Genomic DNA, 14,853 nt, shown 5'->3' with positions numbered 1-14,853 from the left:
GCCGAACATTGGAAAATGTCTGGATAATGATGGTTTGGGAGGGCTGAACTGATAGAACCCCTTAGAGGCTAATCTGCTTCTTTTATATTTTTAGTATGCTTACTGTTTGTCCTAATTATAAGTGTGATACATGCTTACATTAAATAACACAAACTCGAATAAGTAGAAATGAGAAGCCTCTAGGAAATGGGCTGGGGAACAGGAGTAGTGAGTTCCAAGGATTTGTAACAAAAAGCCATGTTTTCTCCATTCTGACAAGGCCACAAAGGCATAGATAGATCAGTGCAGCTGCACTAAAATAGAGCATCAGAAAGCCCTGCTTTACCCAGGATGCGGAGGTAAACTGAGAAAAGCAGGGACGAAGGCTAGAGCCTGGGGAAAGCCACTATTTTTTAAGAAAAAGAACCATAAACTGGACTTCATTAATATTAAAAAGATTCACACTATTAAGGAATTGAAAAGACATGTCACAGACAGGGAGAAAACATTTGCAGATCATATGTCTTATAAAGGACTTGTAACCAGAGTATTTTAAGAAAACTTACTTTTCCAAAATAAGACAACAACCCAATTAAACAAGTGAGCAAAAGATCTGAATACACATTTCACCAAAGAATATACACGCATGATTCATAGAAACATCAAAAGATGCTCAACATCATTAGCCATTCAAGAAATGCAAATCAAACCCACAACGAGTTATCACTTCACACCCACTAGAATGGCTATAACCAAAAAATAGAAAACAACAAGTATTGGTGAGGATGTGGAGAAATCAGAACCCGCATGACACTGCTGGCGGGAAGGTAAAATGCTATAGACACTTTGGAAAAGAGTGTGGAAGTCTCTTCAGAAGAGACTTAAACACAAGCTTGTCATAAAAGCCAGCAATAGCACTCCTAAATATATACCCACGGGAAATGGAAATGGGAAGGCCACCATTTGAAAGATGCTGGAGCAAAAGGAACTGGAGGGGGAGACAGAGCACAGGCTGGAAAAAGGCGTGTGCTTAGGAACCTAGGCTTTGGGCTCTGACAGAGCTGGGTTTGGCCCCATCCTGCTACCTATTAATTCAGGGATGTTGCATGGGATGTTTTTTTTTTTCGGGTCTCAGCCTATCTATCCATAACCAGTGTTGTGGTTCTTATGATTGCAAGAGTTATAACCATCAGGCAACTTGAAGGGGAAAGGGGGTTTATTACTCACAGGTCCTGGAAAGGAGAAGGCATACCTGGGGCCACACAGCAAGGTCGAGGGTCAAGGGTAGAGAAAGAGAGAGAGGACCTGGGCCAGGGGTTCTGATTTCCCTGGGATCAAGGGTGGGTGAGGGTGGATGGCCTGTAGTTTTGCAGGCTTGCTCTTTATTGGTGAATTTAAAACGTGAGAGAGAAAACAAGTGGCTTAAATGGTCAATTATAGAAATTCACCAAGATCCTTAAAACAAAGAAGCCTGGGGTGGAGGGGTGAGGGGGTGGGGAAGGCTGGTTCCTTATCTTTCTGTGGCTGGCAACGTGTTTATTCGAGATAGCCGTCCTTGAAGTAATGTCTTATTGAAGTGGATGCCTCGGAAATCAAAGCTTAAATCAGGCACTTGAGTTACAAAAAAATGCAAGTTACAACTGTCAGGGCTCACCCGACAACTCGGCACTTAAATTCTTTTTTGTAAGTGTTTTTGGCAGTGCTGGCTCTGCTGAGCGCAGGCTTTCTCTAGTTGTGGTGAGTGGGGTCTACTCTCTAGTTGCAGTGGCTTCTCTTGTTGCAGAGCACGGGCTGCAGAGCGCAGGCTCAGTAGTTGGCAGCTTCCAGGCATATGGAATCTTCCTGGACCAGGGATCAAACCCATGTCTCCTCCATTGGCAGATAGGTTCTTAACCACTGGACCACCAGGGAAGTCTGGCACTTAAATTCTTTATGCCTCAGTTTTCTGTAAAGGGGAGATGATGATAATACTAGTATCTACCCAGAAGGTGATGGGGGAGGCATACTCCACATGTAGGAAATGCTTAAACAGTGCCTGGCACAAGGTAACTAATGAACAGAAGATATTGTCATGATCATGACTTTTATTGGTAGAAGAATCAAGGGAGAGTTGTATCATGTAGCATATGGGAGGATATGATAAATAGTGTCCAGGAAAACAAAAGCTGAAAAATATTGGGACTTCCCTGGTGGTCCACTGGTTAAGACTCTGAGCTTCCACTGTAAAGGCAACAAGTTCCATCCTTGGTCAGGGAACTAAAGATCCCACATAACCGTTTGGTGTGGCCAAAAAAAAGGAAAAATATTCATTAGGTTTGGCAACATGAATGGAGGTCATTAATAAATACACTTAAAGTAATGCTCAAAATTCTCCAAGCCAGGCTTCAACAATATGTGAACCGTGAATTTCCTGATGTTCAAGCTGGTTTTAAAAAAGGCAGAGGAACCAGAGATCAAATTGCCAACATCCGCTGGATCATGGAAAAAGCAAGAGAGTTCCAGAAAAACATCTATTTCTGCTTTATTGACTATGCCAAAGCCTTTGACTGTGTGGATCACAATAAACTGGAAAATTCTGAGAGATGGGAATACCAGACCACCTGACCTGCCTCTTGAGAAATCTGTATGCAGGTCAGGAAGCAACAGTTAGAACTGGACATGGAACAACAGACTGGTTCCAAATAGGAAAAGGAGTACGTCAAGGCTGTATATTGTCATCCTGCTTATTTAACTTATATGCAGAGTACATCATGAGAAACGCTGGACTGGAAGAAGCACAAGCTGGAATCAAGATTGCCGGGAGAAATATCAATAACCTCAGATATGCAGATGACACCACCCTTATGGCAGAAAGTGAAGAGGAGCTAAAAAGCCTCTTGATGAAAGTGAAAGTGGAGAGTGAAAAAGTTGGCTTAAAGCTCAACATTCAGAAAACAAAGATCATGGCATCTGGTCTCATCACTTCATGGGAAATAGGTGGGGAAACAGTGGAAACAGTGTCAGACTTTATTTTTGGGGGCTCCAAAACCACTGCAGATGGTGACTGCAGCCATGAAATTAAAAGACGCTTACTCCTTGGAAGAAAAGTTATGAACAACCTAGATAACATTTTCAAAAGCAGAGACATTATTTTGCCAACAAAGGTCTGTCTAGTCAAGGCTATGGTTTTTCCAGTGGTCATGTATGGATGTGAGAGTTGGACTGTGAAGAAGGCTGAGCGCTGAAGAACTGATGCTTTTGAAATGTGGTGTTGGAGAAGACTCTTGAGAGTCCCTTGGACTGCAGGGAGATCCAACCAGTCCATTCTGAAGGAGATCAGCCCTGGGATTTCTTTGGAAGGAATGATGCTAAAGCTGAAACTCCAGTACTTTGGCCACCTCATGCGAAGAGTTGACTCATTGGAAAAGACCCTGATGCTGGGAGGGATTGGGGGCAGGAGGAGAAGGGGACGACAGAGGATGAGATGGCTGGATGGCATCACTGACTTGATGGACGTGAGTCTGAGTGAACTCCGGGAGTTGGTGGTGGACAGGGAGGCCTGGCGTGCTGCGATTCATGGGGTCGCAAAGAGTCGGACACGACTGAGCGACTGAACTGAACTGAAGAATAATAATTCTAGGGGTATTGTGGGTGAAACTAGTTTGCCATGAGTGAATGGGAGATAAGGAAGTACAGGCATCAGTCTAGCAAAAGGAGCAGTTGAACAGAAAAATGAGTCCAAGATCAAATTCCTGTTTCTGTGAGAATTTAGCATTTGTCATTAGCAAGGAAAAGAATGGACTATTCAAGAAAATGTGCTGGGGAAATAGGTCATCCATCAGGAAAAAATAAAATGAGACCCTCCCACACAAGTACCAGTCCCCAAAATAGATTCCAGCTGGATTAAAAACAATTTCTAAAAATACGAGGAGAAAACATAGGAGAATATTTTTATAATTTTGGAGGATAGAGAAGGCCTTTCTAGTTGTGATGTCAAGTCCAGAAGTCAGAGAAGACTGACAGATTTAAATTCGTTAAAAATTAAGCAAAACAAAACCTTTGTCTTGTGGATGAAAAATGTCGCCTGCCTTATCAATAAACAAAGGATGTTACAACCAGGCAGCGTCCACTGAGGCCACCCACAACAGTGCATTCCATGGGGACTCAGGATGGATGGAGAAAAGCAGAATACTAGCCCTGGACAGTTAAGATGCCTATCAAAGGCATGATTTCAATGAGCCCCGCCAGACTCTTGCCTCTTCCCATACATAGAAAAGCACTGCACTCATTAACTTGAGATGTCTGGTTTTCTTTAACTAGCAGTAGTCTTTTGATGGCCTGACTACCTGGATTTTGTTGCAAAACCCGCTGGATATCTTGTCTCCTCTGTTACCTCTTCGGAGCAGTCCCTTAGAGCTGAGAAGGTGTCTTCTAGGCTTAAGTCTTCAGTTTTGTCCACCAAATAAAACATAATTCTCAGCTTTTAGGTTGTGCATTTTTTCAGTCAGTAGTCTATTGAAAGATATTATAAGCAAAAGCAAAACCAAACTACAGATGGGGAGAAAATATTTGGAACCAATATAGCAGACATCGATCCCTGGGTTGGGAAGAGCCCCTGGAGAAGGGAACAGCTACCTACTCTGGTATTCTGGCCTGGAGAATTCCATGGACAGAGGAGCCTGGCAGGCTATAGTCCATGGGATTGTAAACAGTCAAACACAACTGAGTGACTTTCTCTTTCACTTTTTCATATAGCAGACAAAGTGTTTTTCTAAAATGTAAACAGAAAAAAAAAATAAAATGTAAAAAGAGCTTCTGCAATTCAGTGAGAAACAAGTAGTTGAGAGAAGGGGAAATGTAAATGGACCATCAATATATAAAATGATGGTCATTCAACTTCTTCAGTGATCAGGGAAATGTGAAATGAAACAATGAAGTATTTTTTTCATCTATCAGATTTGCAAAAATAAAACATAAAAATACAATATCCATTAATACCAGCTAATTTCATTCATCTTGCTGGGAGTGTAAATTGATACAGATTTTGTAAAGGGTATATTTGACAGTATCTATAAAATTTTAAATGTGATGAACTAATTCCTTAAAATAAACATATATATATAAATATACATCCTATTGATTTTGTTTCTCTGGAGAGCCCTAACTAATACAACCATCAATATCAATAGATATCAGGGCTTCCCTTGTGGCTCAGTGGTAAAGAATCTGCCTGCCAATGCAAGAGACACGGGTTTGATCCCTGGGTCAGGAAGATCCCACATGCTGCAGAGCACCTAAGCCTCTGTGCCGCAACCATTGAGCCTGTGCTCTAGGGCCTGAGAGCTGCAACTGCTGAAACCCACACGCCCTAGAGCCTGTGCTCCGCAACAAGAGAAGCCACTGCAATGAGAACCCCAACTAGAGGATAACCCCCGCTCTCCACAACTACAGAAAAGCACATGCAGCAACGAAGACCCAGAGCAGAAAAGAAAATTAAATTCAGTAGATATCAAGTTTTTAAGTCTCAAAATGAATTATTTAACCATTAGAACATTTCACTCTAAAAGAACTCTTGTTTCCAAACAAAATAAAAAATGAAAAAAAAAAAAAAAAGAAATGTGAGTATCTTTTGATCCAGCAGGTCCATCTTTAGGTATACAGCTTAGAGAAATGATTGCACATGTTTGTAAAAGGCCCACAGAAAGGATGTTCACTGTATCATTGGTTCAGTTCAGTCGCTCACTCTTGTGCGACTCTTTGTGACCCCATGAATCGCAGCACGCCAGGCCTCCCTGTCCATCACCATCTCCCGGAGTTCACTCAAACTCACATCCATCAAGTCGGTGATGCCATCCAGCCATCCTATCGTCCCCTTCTCCTCCTGCCCCCAATCCCTCCCAGCATCAGAGTCTTTTCCAATGAGTCAGCTCTTCGCATGAGGTGGCCAAAGTACTGAAGTTTCAGCTTTAGCATCATTCCTTCCAAAGAACACCCAGGACTGATCTCCTTCAGAATGGACTGGTTGGATCTCCTTGCAGTCCAAGGGACTCTCAAGAGTCTTCTCCAACACCACAGTTCAAAAGCATCAATTGTTTGGCGCTCAGCCTTCTTCACAGTCCAACTCTCACATCCATACATGACTACTGGAAAAACCATAGCCTTGACTAGACGGACCTTAGTTGGCAAAGTAATGTCTCTGCTTTTGAATATGTTATCTAAGTTGGTCATAACTTTCCTTCCAAAGAGTAAGCGTCTTTTAATTTCATGGCTGCAGTCACCATCTGCAGTGATTTTGGAGCCCCCAAAATAAAGTCTGACACTGTTTCCACTGTTTTCCCATCTATTTCCTATGAAGTGATGGGACCGGATGCCATGATCTTCGTTTTCTGAATGTTGAGCTTTAAGCCAACTTTTCCACTCTCCACTTTCACTTTCATCAAGAGGCTTTTTAGCTCCTCTTCACTTTCTGCCATAAGGGTGGTGTCATCTGCATATCTGAGGTTACTGATATGTCTCCCAGCAATCTTGATTCCAGCTTGTGCTTCTTTCAGCCCAGCGTTTCTCATGATGTACTCTGCATAGAAGTTAAATAAGCAGGGTGACCATATACAGCCTTGACATACTCCTTTTCCTATTTGGAACCAGTCTGTTGTTCCATGTCCAGTTCTAACTGTTGCTTCCTGACCTGCATAGAGGTTTCTCAAGAGGCAGATCAGGTGGTCTGGTATTCCCATCTCTTTTAGAATTTTCCACAGTTTATTCTGAAATAAACTGTATCATTGGTTATGGAATGAGAAAAATTTTATGCAGTCTGAATTTCCACCAAGAGGGCAACTAAATGAGCTATAATACTGCCATACCATGGACCTGTACTTGGCTATATAAAAGAATGAGTTAAATCTGTACATACTCACATAAACAGGTTGCTAAGTGAAAACAAGAAGTTGAAGAATGATACACAGATCATGATGCCATTTGTATAAATCTGCTGCTGCTGCTGCTGCTGCTGCTAAGTTGCTTCAGTCGTGTCCGACTCTGTGATGCCATAGACGGCAGCCTACAAGGCTCCCCCATCCCTGGGATTCTCCAGTCAAGAACACTGGAGTGGGTTGCCATTTCCTTCTCCAATGCATGAAAGTGAAAAGTGAAAGTGAAGTCGCTCAGTCCTGTCGGACCCTTAGCGACCCCATGGACTACAGCCTTCCAGGCTCCTCCATCCATGGGATTTTCCAGGCAAGAGTACCCTTTCCCAATAAAACAAACATTTCTCCCTTTCTCCATCTCTCCTTCCCTCCCTGCCCCTCTCTCTGTTTATAGAGACATAGAAAAAAGTCTGTATGAAAAATCAAACTAAAAATAGTAGTTACCTCTGAGAATAGTAGATTAAGTACACGTATTGCTTACATGATTATGAATAATTTTTTTTAATTGAAAAATTTCAAAGGAAGCAGATACAGTGGGTGTAGACTGCTCCATTAAAAAGCTTTTCTGAGCTGGGAAAAAGATAAAGCAGCATCCAGAGGGAGGCCGGGAGGTCATGGGTGAATTTTATGAGGATGGAAGAGATGAAAAGGGCTTGAACAGGAGCAGAAACTTCAAGGATAGATAGGAAGAGGCCAATGTAAGGGAAAGAATCCATAAGACATAGTAACCAGTTGACACGGGGGATCTAGTTCAGGTTATAAAATTCTGAATGCCTACTGTATGCCTTGAGAAGGAGATGGCAACCCATTCCAGTATTTTTGCTTGGGGAATCCCATGGACGAGGAGCCTGGTGGGCTACAGTCCATGGGATTGCAAGAGTTGGACACGACTTAGCGACTAAACCACCACTGTGTGCCAGGTACAGTGTGAAGGGCCAGGAATACTAAAAAATAAGGGATAATCTCTAATTAAGGAACTCACAGTTTAGTAGAAGGGGCAGATATTTGTGCACAAATTCTACATAATATGGTAAGTACAGTAACAGAGATGTGTGGAGAAGGACTGTGGGAACAGGCAATCCAGCCTGGTGGTGGGAGTATATAGTTTGGAGGCTGCAGAAAGGGGAGAGGAGGCGATCAGGAATGACTGGGCTAAGTTTTCAAGTTTTGCAAGATGAGTACAAGGTAGCCAGCTGTCTTATAGTGGGTATTCAGTATACATTTGTTGAATGAATGATGAATCAATATAATATATACATTGATGGGGAAAATAAACACCTCTTAACTTTTCATGATTTAAAATTTAAAGTAGCGGCTTCCCTGGTGACTCAGTGGTAAAGAACCTGCCTGCCAATGCAGGAGACGCCATTCGATCCCTGATCAGGGAAGATCTCACATGCCTTGGGGCAAGTAAGCCCGTGCACTACAACTGCTGAGCCTGTGCTCTGCAACAAGAGAAGCCACCACAGTGAGAAAGCTCGAGCACCGCATCTAGAGAGTGGCCCTCTGTTCTCCACAACTAGAAAAGAGCCCACACAGCAATGAAGACCCTGCACAGCCAAAATAAATAAGTAAGATAAAATTTAAAAAGCTAAAAATATCCAACTCACAGACATACAAAACAAATTTATGGTCATCAAAGAAGTATAAATTAGGAGTTTGGGATTAACAGATATACACTATATAAAATAAACAAGGACCTACTGTATAGCACAGGAAACTATATTTAATATCTTCTTATAACCTATAATGGAAACGATCTTAAAAAGAAGATATATCTGTATCTATCAGTCAGTCAGTTCAGTCACTCAGTCGTGTCCGACTCTTTGTGACCCCATGAATCGCAGCATGCCAGGCCTCCCTGTCCATCACCAACTCCCGGAGTTCACTCAGACTCACATCCATCGAGACGGTGATGCCATCCAGCCATCTCATCCTCTGTCGTCCCCTTCTCCTCCTGCTCCCAATCCCTCCCAGCGTCAGGGTATCTGTATCTATAGATATATCTATATATGGCTTCCCAGGTGGCACTAAATGGTAAAGAACCTGCCTGCCAATGCAGGAAGTGCAGGAGATGCAGGTTCAATCCCTGGGTAGAGAAGATCCTCTGGGGAAGGAAATGGCAACCCGCTCCAGTATTCTTACCTGGAGAATCCCATGGACAGAGGAGCCTGACGGGCTACAGTCCATAGGGTTGCAAAGAGTCAGACACAACTGAAGTGACTTAGCACGCATGCATGCATGTGTATACATAACTGATTCATTTTGCTGTACACTTGAAACAAACACAACATAAATCAACTATACTTCAAACAACAACAAAAATCCCCAAAGTATCCATTGAGTGTGTTAACTAGGATGCTGGTGAGGGTGGAAACCAGTCTACAATGTGTTGAGGAATGAAGATGAAGTAAAAATAAATAAATGAGTAGATTGTTCTTTCAAAAAACATCTTTATCCATGCACTAAATATGTTTATAAGGCGCCTGTTATATGTCAGGCCCTGTAGTAGGTGCAAAAGAGAGACTTGACTGGTAAGGAAAGAGAAGACACAGGGCCGTAGTTGGAGAGAAATGTGTGGTTGAGGAGGACTGGCTAAGGAAAGATCTTTTTTGTTTTTTTGAGACGAGGGAAGACATAAGCCTGTTCATAGGTTTCAGGGAGGGGGAGTGATCAGTAGGAGGTGAGGAACTGATAGATAGAAGGTTCTCCAAAGAGCCTGAAAGGAATGAGATCAAGTACACAGGGGCTGATGGACGTTGAACAGGATGAGGGATGCTTTGTCCTCAGAGGCTAGAGGGTACAGAGAAGGCAAGGGAGTGAGGCAGGTTGGGGTAGTATGAGCCTGGTGACCTTGATTGTGCTGATAAAGTAGAAGGTGACACGGTCCTGTGAGAGGGAAGGGTCACAGACGAGTTTCAGAGCTTGAGGAAAGTGGGGACGGTTTGGCCTGGTCAATGAAAGCAGTGGGAAGGAGCCAATTGAGCCCAAGCAAAGGGATGTCATATTGTTTTAAAGGCGTATGTGAGGTTGGAGGCCAGGAATTTGGGTGCCAAGACCCCACGTTTTGTGATTGCTTCTAGTCAACTTCAGCGGCAGTGGTCTAGGAGCAGAGGGAAGATACTGAAATGTATCCAGTCCAGCAGTTCAGCTAGGCAAGGAGGGTGCAATGGGAGAGGAGTTGATAAAAGAGTGTTTGGGGCCATTGATTAAGGGGTCAGCCCAGGCCAAGAAGAAGATGAGGCCATGAGGGGCTGATAGCCTGTAAAATAATGGAGAGACCAAGGTACCAGAGGATTCTATGAGGTGAAGGATCAAGTTTAGGCCCATCAGAGACATAGGAGAGCTGGAAAGATGTGTGGCAGTGGTCAGAGAGCGGAGTGTTAGAGGCTATCTTGGGTGAGGCTGGCCTGGCGAATGGTCTGGTGTGGAGGTGGCTGAAGTAGAAGGGTCTGGAGGTTGGGGAAGTTGAGGCCATCAAGGAATAAAGAGGCTGAAGGCTGATGGTTTGTCCACAAGCACATTGCAGTCACCCAGAACAGGAAGAAAGACTGGGTCAGGCACCTCCAGAAGAGGATGGAACAGGTCTCAAATGGAGAGTGTTGTTTTACACAGAGGTAGAGGAGTAATGGTCTGCCTGGATGCCCACCGCACTGAGCCCAGCGCACACAGGTTGTGGGAGAATGAGGAGCCTACACAGAAGGGGGCTGCTAGGCAGTGGGGTCCTCAGGAGAGAGTTAGATTTCCAGTAGCATGAAGAGATAGGCAGGTGCTATGAAGAGGAAGATGGCATATGCTGCTTCTCAGACTTTAAAGTAGCATATGAGCCACTGTGGCTCTTAATGAGATATAGATTCTGATCCTGTGGGTCTGGGTTGGAGACTGGAGAGTCTCCATTTCTAACAAGCCTTCCGATGACACTAGTGCTGCCAGTTTGGGAACCACACTCTAAGTGGCAGTTTCGTTCACCGTGGTTCAGGAGTTTCAGAGGGCACAGTGGACATAGTTTGGAGGGATAGTGAGTCTATGGACATAGTTTGGAGGGATAGTGAGTCCACCAGGAGAGAGCAGAATAGCAATGAGCATAGAGGAAAGAGGTGATTGGAAGGATGGAGTAAATGATGTGTTGTCACTCTGAGCGCTGTTCTAGGAGACCAGACCTTGTGATATCTTGGCTTTGATGCCTGGCATGGTACTGTTTGAGTATGATGTCTGTGACCAGGTCTTCTGGGTTTCCAGCAGGGGAGCTTCTGATAGCTGTGTTTGCACAGAGGGCTGGCATGTGGGAGAGGGAGACTGGGGTGACTTCTGGGTGTCTACGAAGTGTGATAGGAGCCAGTGGTAACTGAGGCCATGACAGTGAACGGGACCACCCAGGGCTAAAGTGTCTGTGATATGCAGAATGACCGCAAAAGATGGTCCAGGATGGAACCTCAGAGACAGGCCAAGAATTGAAGCTAAGGTGAGTGAGAAAGAAGAGTTCTTAGAGAGGTAGGAGCTAATGGTGGCAGTGAAGCCAAAGGACAGTATTTCAAGAAGGGACTGGTTAACATTATCAAGAAAGAAAACAATTGAAAGATAAAACTCTTACTTTTCTGTAATATCTTATCACAAAATCCAATATAATCAACTTAAAGACAAGGTAGCTAATTTCAAAATAAATATGCAGAAAGTCATAGACTTCTTATCTGACAACAACCAATTAGAAAGCAGTATGGAACAGAAGACCCTATTCAGAGTAAAAAAAAAAAAAAAAACCTCTTACTGTTATCTTACCCACAAGACCTTATGTGATCTGTCTCCATTACCTCACTTGCTTTATCTCATTATTTTTGTATTTCTTGAAGTGAAAGTCACATAACATAAAATTAACTATTTTAAAGTGAACAAATTTAGTGGCATCTAATAAATTCACAGTGTTGTGCAATCACTACCTCTGTTTAGTTCCCAAACATTTTCATCATCCTCAAAGGAAACACATTAAACAATAACTTCCCATTACCCTTTCCTCTCAGCTCCCAGTTATTATTCTCTTTCCTGTCTCTGTGAATTTGACTCTTCTAGTACCTCATAGAATAGTCAAAGGAGCCTGGCAGGCTGCGGTCCATGGGGTCGCAGGGAGTTGGACTCTACTGAGCAAGTAACAGCAGCAGCAGTACTTCATAGAAGTGAAATCATATACTACTTGTCCTTTTGTGATTAGCTTCTTTCACTTAGCATAACGTTTTCAAGGTTCATCCATGTGGTAGCATGTACCTGAATTTTCTTCCTTTTCATGGCTGAAAAGTAATATTACTCATGACTGAGTAATATTCCATTGTATGATATTCCACATTTTATCAGTTGATGGACTTTTGAGTTGTCTCCACCTTTGGCAATTGTGAACAGTATATTGCGCTTCCTCATTCCCTAATTATCTTGCTCAAATTTGTCAAGCTTGTTTCCGCCTCAAGACCATTGCATTTGTTTTTCCTTCTGCTTGGAATGCTCTTCTCCCACATTCTCTTATGACTGTCATTTGCATCCTTGAAGCTCAAGTGCCACATCCTCAGAGAAGCCTTCCCTGATCACTGTATTTAAAGTAGCTGAGCCCTCAGTCACTTTTTATCCCATTGTCCTATTTTATTGTCTTCATAATGCATATCACCATCTGAAATGAATAAGAAATAGTGTCTAGACTGGGCTTGTTTGTGCTATTGGCCCCTTAAACCAGTGAGGCCTCTGGGCTCAGAATAACTTGCCTAAAATATATCAACTCTATAGTTCATGGAATTCTCCAGGCCAGAATACTGGAGTGGGTAGCCTATCCCTTATCCAAGGGATCTTCCCAACCCAGGGGTCAAACCCAGGTCTCCCGCATTGCAGGCGGATTCTTTACCAGCTGAGCCACCAGGGAAGCTGAAGAATACTGGAGTGGATTGCCTATCCCTTCTCCAGGGCATCTTCCTGACCCAGGAATCGAACCAGGGTCTCCTGCATTGCAGGTGGATTCTTTACCAGCTGAGCTACTAGGGAAGCCCACCAAAAAAATACAGTTACCAAAATACTTTAAAATTGTGATATAGGAATCTGTGTCCTTCTCTACTAATCTCTGAAATAACAATAGCTATATGCAGGTCTAATAACGATTATAATTTAGAGGTCATGATTATAAATGCTATTTTGAGATATTTGCAACAGTTATAGGAAATGAAAAATATTGGTAATTTCTATTGGTTATGAAATCACAGGCACTGCTTAAGTTACTGTAGACTGTTACCTACTTTGTTTTTTGCTGGGATGACTTATTTTTTTATTGGAGTATAATTACTGAAATCAAGCATTAGCAAAGATAAAGAAAAAGGAATACCTGTGCACCGCTGGTGGCTCAGCCATCATGGAAAACAATTTTAAAAATAAAAAAATAGAACAACTATATGATCCAGCAGTCCTGCCTCTGAGTACATATTGCAAAAGAAATGAAAATGGGATATTCAAGAGATATCTGCACTCCTGTGTCCATTGTGGCACCATTCACAACAGCCAAGATATGGAAACAATCCAAGTATGGAACAACAGATCAATGGATAAAAATTGTCTTCTTTTCTTTTTTCTCTTGTCTTCTTGATAGTAGCCATACTAATAGGTGTGAGGTGATATCTCAGTGTGGTTTTTAAACAATTTTTAATGGGAATATAATTGATTTACAATGTTGTATTGGTTTCTACCATATAGCAGCATGAATCAGCCATAAGTATACATATGTCCCCTCCCTCTTGAGCCTCCCTCCCACCCTCACCCACTCCTACCCTTCTAGGTTGTCACAGAGCTCCGGGATGAACTCCCTGCATCATACAGCCACTTCCCACTAGTTATCTGTGTTACACATGGTGATATATATGTTTTAATGCTACTGTTTGAATTTGTCCCACCCTCTCCTTCCCCCACTGTGTCCACGAGTCCATTCTGTATGTCTGCGTCTCTATTCCAGCCCTGCAAATAGGTTCATCAGTACCATTTTTCTAGATTCCATATGTATATGTTAATATATGATATTTGTTTTTCTTTTTCTGAGTTACTTCACTCTGTATAACAGGCTCTAGGTTCATCCACCTCAGTAGAACTGACTCAAGTTTGTTCCTTTTTATGGCTGAGTAATATTCTATTGTGTATATATGTATCACAACTTCTTTATCCATTCATCTGTCTCTGGACATCTAGGTTGCTTCCATATCCTAGCTACCATAAATAGTCCTGCAATGAACACTGGGGTACATGTGTCTTTTGAATTATGGTTTTCTCAGGGTATATGCCCAGTAGTGGGAGTGCTGGGCCATTTGACAGTTTCATTTCTTTTTTAAGAAATCTCCATACTGTTCTCCATAATGGCTGTATCAATTTACATTGCCGCCAGCTGTGCAAGAAGGTTCCCTTCTCTCCACATCCTCTCCAGCATTTATTGTTTGTAGATTTCTTGATGATTCTGACTGGTATGAGGTGATACCTCATTACAGTTTTGATTTGCATTTCTCTAAGAATGAGCGGTATTAAGCATTTTTTCATGTGCTTATTGGCCATCTGTATATCTTCTTTGGAGAAATGTCTGTTTAGGTCATCTGCCCGTTTTTTGATCGGGTTGTTTGCAATTATTTTCTCCTATTCCGAGGGTTTGTCTTTTCGTCTTGTTTATGGTTTCCTTTGCATTACCTACTTTTGTACCTGAAGAAACTCTAAACTTCAGTTAAAGCTTAGTGAAAAAAGATGTTTCTTCCTATTGAAGTTCATGGATCCTATGGATTCTATCCATAGACCTCTTCAAGGTCTGTGGACCCCAGGCTAAGGAATTCTTAATCTGAAGGGACTTCCCTGATGGTCCAATGGTTAAGACTCCCAGCTTCCATTGCAGGGGGCATGGGTTTGATCCCTGGTCAGGGAATAAGATCCCACATGCCATGTGGCATGGCCAAAAGATAAAAAGGAATTCCTACCCTGA

The 14,853-nt window shown here is 42.6% G+C and overlaps 1 protein-coding gene across 2 annotated transcripts in view; it reads left to right on the top strand.

Moving 5' to 3' along the window:
- Positions 1–14,853, top strand: part of SEPTIN6 (septin 6) — a 73,436-nt gene that overhangs the window by 27,639 nt on the left and 30,944 nt on the right. The gene's annotated exons all lie outside the window — the stretch shown is intronic.

The sequence above is a fragment of the Capricornis sumatraensis genome, chromosome X, assembly GCF_032405125.1.
Source record: "Capricornis sumatraensis isolate serow.1 chromosome X, serow.2, whole genome shotgun sequence".
NCBI classification, from domain to species: domain Eukaryota; kingdom Metazoa; phylum Chordata; class Mammalia; order Artiodactyla; family Bovidae; genus Capricornis; species Capricornis sumatraensis.
Note: the sequence above shows the minus strand (reverse complement) of the source record. Positions and strands in the feature narration are given on the sequence as shown.